Genomic DNA, 6,724 nt, shown 5'->3' with positions numbered 1-6,724 from the left:
GTGTGGGGCCGGCCTGTCTCTCCCCCCGTGTCCTGCCCCCGCGGGGAGCGGTGTGCGGCCGGCCTGTCTCTCCCCCCGTGTCCTGCCCCCGCCGTGGAGCGGTGTGGGGCCGGCCTGTCTCTCCCCCCGTGTCCTGCCCCCGCGGGGAGCGGTGTGCGGCCGGCCTGTCTCTCCCCCCGTGTCCTGCCCCCGCCGTGGAGCGGTGTGCGGCCGGCCTGTCTCTCCCCCCGTGTCCTGCCCCCGCGGGGAGCGGTGTGCGGCCGGCCTGTCTCTCCCCCGGTGTCCTGCCCCCGCGGGGAGCGGTGTGCGGCCGGCCTGTCTCTCCCCCCGTGTCCTGCCCCCGCGGGGAGGGGTGTGGGGTTACCCCCGGCGCGCGCCCGGAGAGGGGAGGTGCGCTGTCCGCGCTCTGATTGGTGGATACCGCTGTCACTTAGGGCAGAACGGGAAGGGTTTGGCTTCTGGCCGTGGCCCCGCCCTCCCACGGCGCTGATTGGTCACCCGCGGGTCTGTCGGTGCCGCCTCCCGGGTCGTTTGCCCGGTTCCCGATGCCGCCGTGGAACCCTAGAAGGGGCAGTGCTGACCCCGCTTGAGAGCACAAGCGAGGGCTGAGGGCTTTGCCCTCTCCAGGCGACTCCAAGAGTGGAGCAGCGCCCAGAGCCGCGCAGGTGCTTGGCTGCACCGTCGGCCATGGTGGGGAGCGGGGCACTGTGAGCGCCTCCCTCCTCTCCGAGAGGCGGAGACAAACTGAGACAAGGCAGTGCTCGTAATGTCTGCAGGGAGCGAAAATCCCAGCTCTGGGGGATACGTGGGAGCTGAAGCCGTGGACTGCCCCTGCAGCAGTGCCCGTGATGCAGAAGCTCCGTGGATTGTGAGAACAGAGAGAACAGCGGGTCAGCTGTGGCTCCAGGTCTGCCTGGAGAGCGGTTCCCTGGGCAGATGGGACAGTGAGGGCAGCCCTGGACAGTGCAGCCTCCCCTGTGGCGGTGCCTGCAGCGTCTCAGAGTGCAGGCATTCCATTGGCACCAATCATTATTTCTGCCTCACCAATGTTATTTGTAGGGCCTGCTTGTGGGGAACATCTGGCCAAGGGCTTTGCCCTGGAAAGTGCCCGTACTGATCAGAGCCGGCCACCTCTGGAGCAGCCTGGCTACTTTCATTTAACGCAGCACTTGGCCTGGCTTTCCTCTGCACCTTCTCATGATCTGCACATAAAACACCAAGGAGACCAACTACTTTCCTCGGTGTCCAGCTGTGTTTCTTGGTGTCTGTTTTCCAAGCATGGAGGAGAATGGAGGAGTCTGAGTCACAGCCAGCCAAGGTGATGGTGGAGGAGGTAGTGAGGAAAATAGTAGAAAGCTGCAGAGCTGGTACAAAGCTTGAAACAGACATCGGGTTAAAGGTCTCCTGCCTTATACCTGGATGAGAGGAATTTCCTCAGGACAGGTCAGTGTTATGTATTCCAGCCCAGCAGAAGCTCAGTGACTGCCCTGAGAGTGAGTAGTTGTCAGCCTTTCCACGCCATTGCCATATGTGTGCATGGGACTAATAAGTCTTAGAGACAAATGACAGTCATAACAAATCCCAGTGCATAAAGAGATTAGCTCAGCTGTGTAAGCATACTGGTTCAGTTTATCCCCTGAGCAGATCAAACCATTTATGATTAAAGTCTTTAGTACGGATAATTACAAGCAATCCTTCATCAGGACAAGCTGCCTTCGCTCTTGCCGGGTGACATTTACAAGCACCTGCATTTTCCTTGTTCTTAGGCTACTTCTAGAGGCTCATCTTTGTTGTGAATCTGTCCAAGTTTCTTTCTGGCGGAAAATGACTGGAGGAGATGGATGAATATTCTGTGTTTGGGACAAAGAAGTAGCTTGGTCTACAGCTGCAAAAGTGTGGAGTTTTTTTCCTGAATTCTGCATTTTCTGTGAATCAAAAGGGGCTCCTATCTCATGTGTCACTATGAGCTTGTATCCAATTTCCTGCTGGTTAAAATGTCTTTCAATCTATTCTTCCTCCATATCAACTACTTACTAAGGCTGAAGGAAGTGTAACAAATTCTCAGAATGTGTGCTGAAGGATGAGGTAGAAAGGGTTTGTCATACAGTGTAGGGGTGGGGAAAGAGTAGAAAGGTAAATCCAAATGCCCTTCCCAGATGAGAGAAAAGGGAGATGGGGGGATTTAGGTACCACCTCGATCTGGGAAAGTTTCAGGTGGGTTAACTCCACTGTCAGCATGACAGAAATTGGGAGGTCCCTCTGTAGAAAAGGCTGTCACTTTCAAGCTGTTGCATCGTGTGTCACCTCCAGCTGCAACCACAGCTCTGGAGCATAAGGAGGCATGTAGAGTAGCCATTCCTCTCCCAGGTGCCTCAACCATGCAACCCCTTCCACAGGCAGTGCCCTGACTTATTTGGCACAAAGAGAGAAAAATAGCGTGGCAGTTGGGCAGAAATGGCAGAATAATTAGCAAAATACAATTTTCTCTGTGCATGTTGAATGACTGGCATTTTGACGGGAGCAACTAAAGGAAAGTTGCTGTCTGGGCCCACAGGGAAATGGCCCCAGGTATAGCTGTGAAAGCAGGACTCTGCCAAGGCTGAATGCAGGTGGTGGATGATCTGAAGACAAATGGAGTGTAAATCGCAGTTTCAAACTGTGTTCAACCTACTCAGTTCACCAGAACATCCAGTCTTGTGAGTAAAAGCAGATTTGAACATAATGGGCACTTGGGAGAATACAGTATTTCAGTTCAACTATTTCCTCAAATATGTTTTCATGAGTTACTGGCTGAAAGGAGAGAAAAATCTTTGAGCAACCCAGACACAGGCTGCTCACAGCTTTTTGTTTTTAGGCTTGCTTTTACACACATGAAAGAGTTGAGAACAACCTGGAGCACTAGTTTTCCTGACCACTTCTATAAAGTATTTTTATTTGTTTGATTACTTCTGATGGTTCAGGCTGGAAACTACCTGTTTCTGGCCATTGCATAGAGAGGAAAAGAAAAGGAAAAGAAAAAAAGGAAAAGACAATGTTTAGACAAGGTAGCACTAGCACTGCTCTGCCAGTGATGTGTCCCTGAGGACAGATTTCCCTTTTAACTACCCCTGTCATTTTTTGGCCCCCTTGGTGTTGCACCATCTCTTCCCTGTGGTCATCTACTTGCTACTGGCAGGGTTTCCCTCATACCCAGGTAATGCTCTGCAGGCCATCACTGCTGCACAGTGGACTTTGTCACCTCTGACGAATCATCACAGTCCCTGCAGCCAGGCTGCACCGTTGGTGCTGCATAGATTCATTCCTTATGGAACAGAACACCAGGGGAAAATTTTTCCAAAACTCCCTGTAAGGGACAAAACTGCAGAACAGTGAGGTTTTCAATATGCCTATTAAATTGCAAGGAGGAGTTTTCTGACTCACGGTTGGATTGAAAATATGTATCTACAATTTTTGTACTTCTTCGGGTTGTAGAAAATCTAGAAAAGACCAGTTATTGACATAGTGAGTCCCTTGAGATCTGCTGGATCATCAGGCAGAAAGACTAATTCCAATTCTCAAGAGGCATTATTTTCACCCACACATGGGATTCTCCTCTCAGGAGCTGCAGTCCCATACAAAACACTGGAATCATCAGCATTAGCAGGGATTTAACTCTGGAGTTTTCAAGAAAGAACTAATTTGTCAGGTCCATCGGGGCACTAATAGGCTTTAATGGCCACAATCAGCCTCCCCCACACTCTGGCTTACAGGTCCCGGAGCCTAATTTCAGCTCAGCACAGTGCCATCCGTCCCTGCCCCAGCTGTGTTACAGCCACCTCCGTGACTTGTTGGGGTCTCCAGTGAGCCAGGTACTGTTGGTAGACATTGCTTCATGAGTCTGTGAACACACTAATTATTTTTGCCTCATTTATTTTACCTGCTTCTATGAGGCGGAATATCCTGCTATTTCGGGATTGTTTTGTTGCTTGGGCTCTTGTGTATCTTGGATGTTGATTGTTATGTTTTCACCTTCGGACAAAAATCTTGTTGCTTCAGCTCCACAAAGAGATGAGATTTGGGTAGTGGGGAATTGCCAATTTCAGAACAAAGATGTGAAAATACTGATATTTCTGTGATTTGGTATTGACCTTCCAAACAAGAAAGACTGAATATAGCATGACTTTTGAAGCTGTGAAGTGTGGGGAGTAGCAGTATGTGGTTTTGTAGCAGGAGGCCTATCTAGTTAGAATATTAGCCAAGCTGAGAACAATGACTTACATCACAAAGAAAAGGATGCTTTGTCAAAAGCAGAACAGATTGTAGAAAAAGATCCCAGATACCTTGGCTCAAAGAACATTTCAGACTGATGAGGAAACTAAAACACAGACACATATGTAAATTATTTTCTTTGCTTGCCTGCAGCTTTATTAGCAAAGGATAGTGTCTGTCAACTTAAGCAGTGTCTGTGTATCTTTTGTATGCTCATGAATAACTGCATTATAAATCTGACACACCTGCCCTTGGGCACTTCAATGGGAGGTGTTCTCATAATTTCAAAGTTGAATATAATCTCCAGCTTGTAAATGCAAGTATAATCTTGGTATAATTTCTGACCATATTTAGGACATTCTAAACAGAGACATGTGAAATGACTCCAGATACTCTGTGAAGGAAGAAACAGCTTGTCACTTGAAAGAGGCAAGGGTAACATTTAGAAGAAGGTTCTTGGTTTGTTTATGGAAGGGGTTGTGCAAATCTATTTTGATGAACTTGGTGACCAAGACATCCTTTCCAGTGCTGCATTTAGGTCTTTCAGCTGATGAGCGAGGGTGTGTGTGTTGGGTGCACAGGAGTTGCCACCCGTCATTCAAAATCCAGCAGTATTACTGGTATATTAAGGAAATTAGTGTGGTGTTTTTGTTTCAAGCAGCTCTTATCAAGCATCTCTCTGAGCTCTATATGCTACCATGCTTATTATCAGATCACATCTTAGTTCTGGCAGAAGCTAGTGTCTGTACCAAAGAGAAAGGAAGTGACCTAGTTAAGAGTTGTAGAGGAGGGGTAAATCCAGCATAAGTCAGAAATCTGGTTGCCTTTGCTTCACTCATAGGCAGCACTTCCTCCAGGGCAAAGATCACTTCTAGTCTCTACAACCTAGAGCCTGTTCTGATCCTACCTTCACCCTGCCTTTTTTCCCAGGGGCTGTATTAAGGAGCTGCACTTTCACTAGCTGCTCTTGTGTGTTGAGAACAAAAGGTCACTGGGTCTTACTGCTAATTGGTATCCTAGAAGGCAAACTAGGCATGCTGCAAGGAGCACTTTCTGTAGCCTGTAGGGACTGCGATGAGGAAGGGGTAGGAAAAAATGCCTGGAGGGCACTAAGATCCAGCGGAGAAAGCTCTCCCAAGTGCTACCTTCCTCTAACGCCTCCCTGCTTGTACTGGATGATCCTGCCTACTTTGTTTCACTGTAGCTCCTTCTCACTGTGTACGTGGCTGAGCATGTTTCATAGGCTTAGGGATTCTCACTCAATTTCCTACGTGCCTCCATGCTGAAGAATGGTCTTAATTTGTTATTGAACAGTGCTGAAAAATCTGTCAGAGAAAAGTGGCATTGTTTCCTTAAAGCTGCTGGATCAGTCAGAGGCCGTGTTGAGTGTTGCCTCTTCTTGGAGACCTCTGAGGAAGAGTTGTATGTTGCCAGCTCAGTTCAGAGGTCACGTATCAAATACTTGCAACAATGTCCTCTCTGAGTTTTAAATTCAGCATTATTAATTGGTATTATTTAGCAACTATTGTGGAAGGAGTAAAATATCCTCAGCTGCTTGTACACTGTTAGTGGGGGTGTAGTAACAAAATTAAATTAATTGCTCTGAATTACATGGATTCAGTCCTCTCTGCATTTAAGAGTTTGGCTGCTGTGTGATGAGGGCAGCTACTGGGCAGGGGTTGTACTTGACCTGTATTTGACCAAAAGTCTCCAAGCACTTACTCTCTTAAAATGGGAAAACATAATGTCCTTGTGCATAACTGGATGAGTTCATCTCCTGTTCCTCGAGGAGAAATCAGGAGGAGGTCTGCTGCTGCAACGCACAGCCTTTTCCTCCCTGTCTTGCACCTCACCAATCCTTATTGAAAGGCTCTGTAAGGCTGCTGCATTACTCCTGCCTCTGCCCTTGAGGCCAGTATCTTGCCAGTTTTGATGTGAAATAACTTCTGTCCTTTCTCTCCTTTGTTTTGCCACGGAAGGTATCAGATCTACACCATAATACATCGCTCTTTCATCCTTGCCCTCCTTATTTTCCTGCATTTTTCATGTCTCATGAAAGGTTGCTTTTCAAAAATCAGCTCTTTTTTTTTTTTTTTTTTTTTTTTTTTGAGCAGGGTGAGAAGGGTATGGGGGTCGTAGATGAAATGGGCAACCTAGTAAGTTAGTATTAGCCAATCTCTCTCTCCCATACTTAATGTTTCTGTAAATTTTTAGGTTGGGGAGAGCACAAACTCTTTTCCATGGACCTCTTGTACACCACTTGCTTTTACATTTTACTGGGTTAACCTTGTATTGAGACTTATAGCTTTGATTTCAATTACAGCCATCTTAAGAAACAAGACCAGTCTTAATTAAAAGATGATAAGAAGATCCACAGAATCCCTAGGTAGTTTATTCCAGTAGTTCATCATCCTTATTATTAAATATGTATTCTAATTTGACATACCTTGCTGCTGCTTCCAAGCATTGTGTCCTA

The sequence above is a fragment of the Hirundo rustica genome, chromosome 1 (genome assembly GCF_015227805.2).
Source record: "Hirundo rustica isolate bHirRus1 chromosome 1, bHirRus1.pri.v3, whole genome shotgun sequence".
Taxonomy (NCBI): domain Eukaryota; kingdom Metazoa; phylum Chordata; class Aves; order Passeriformes; family Hirundinidae; genus Hirundo; species Hirundo rustica.
The sequence above is the reverse complement of the archived record's forward strand: the minus strand, read 5'-3'. Positions refer to the sequence as shown.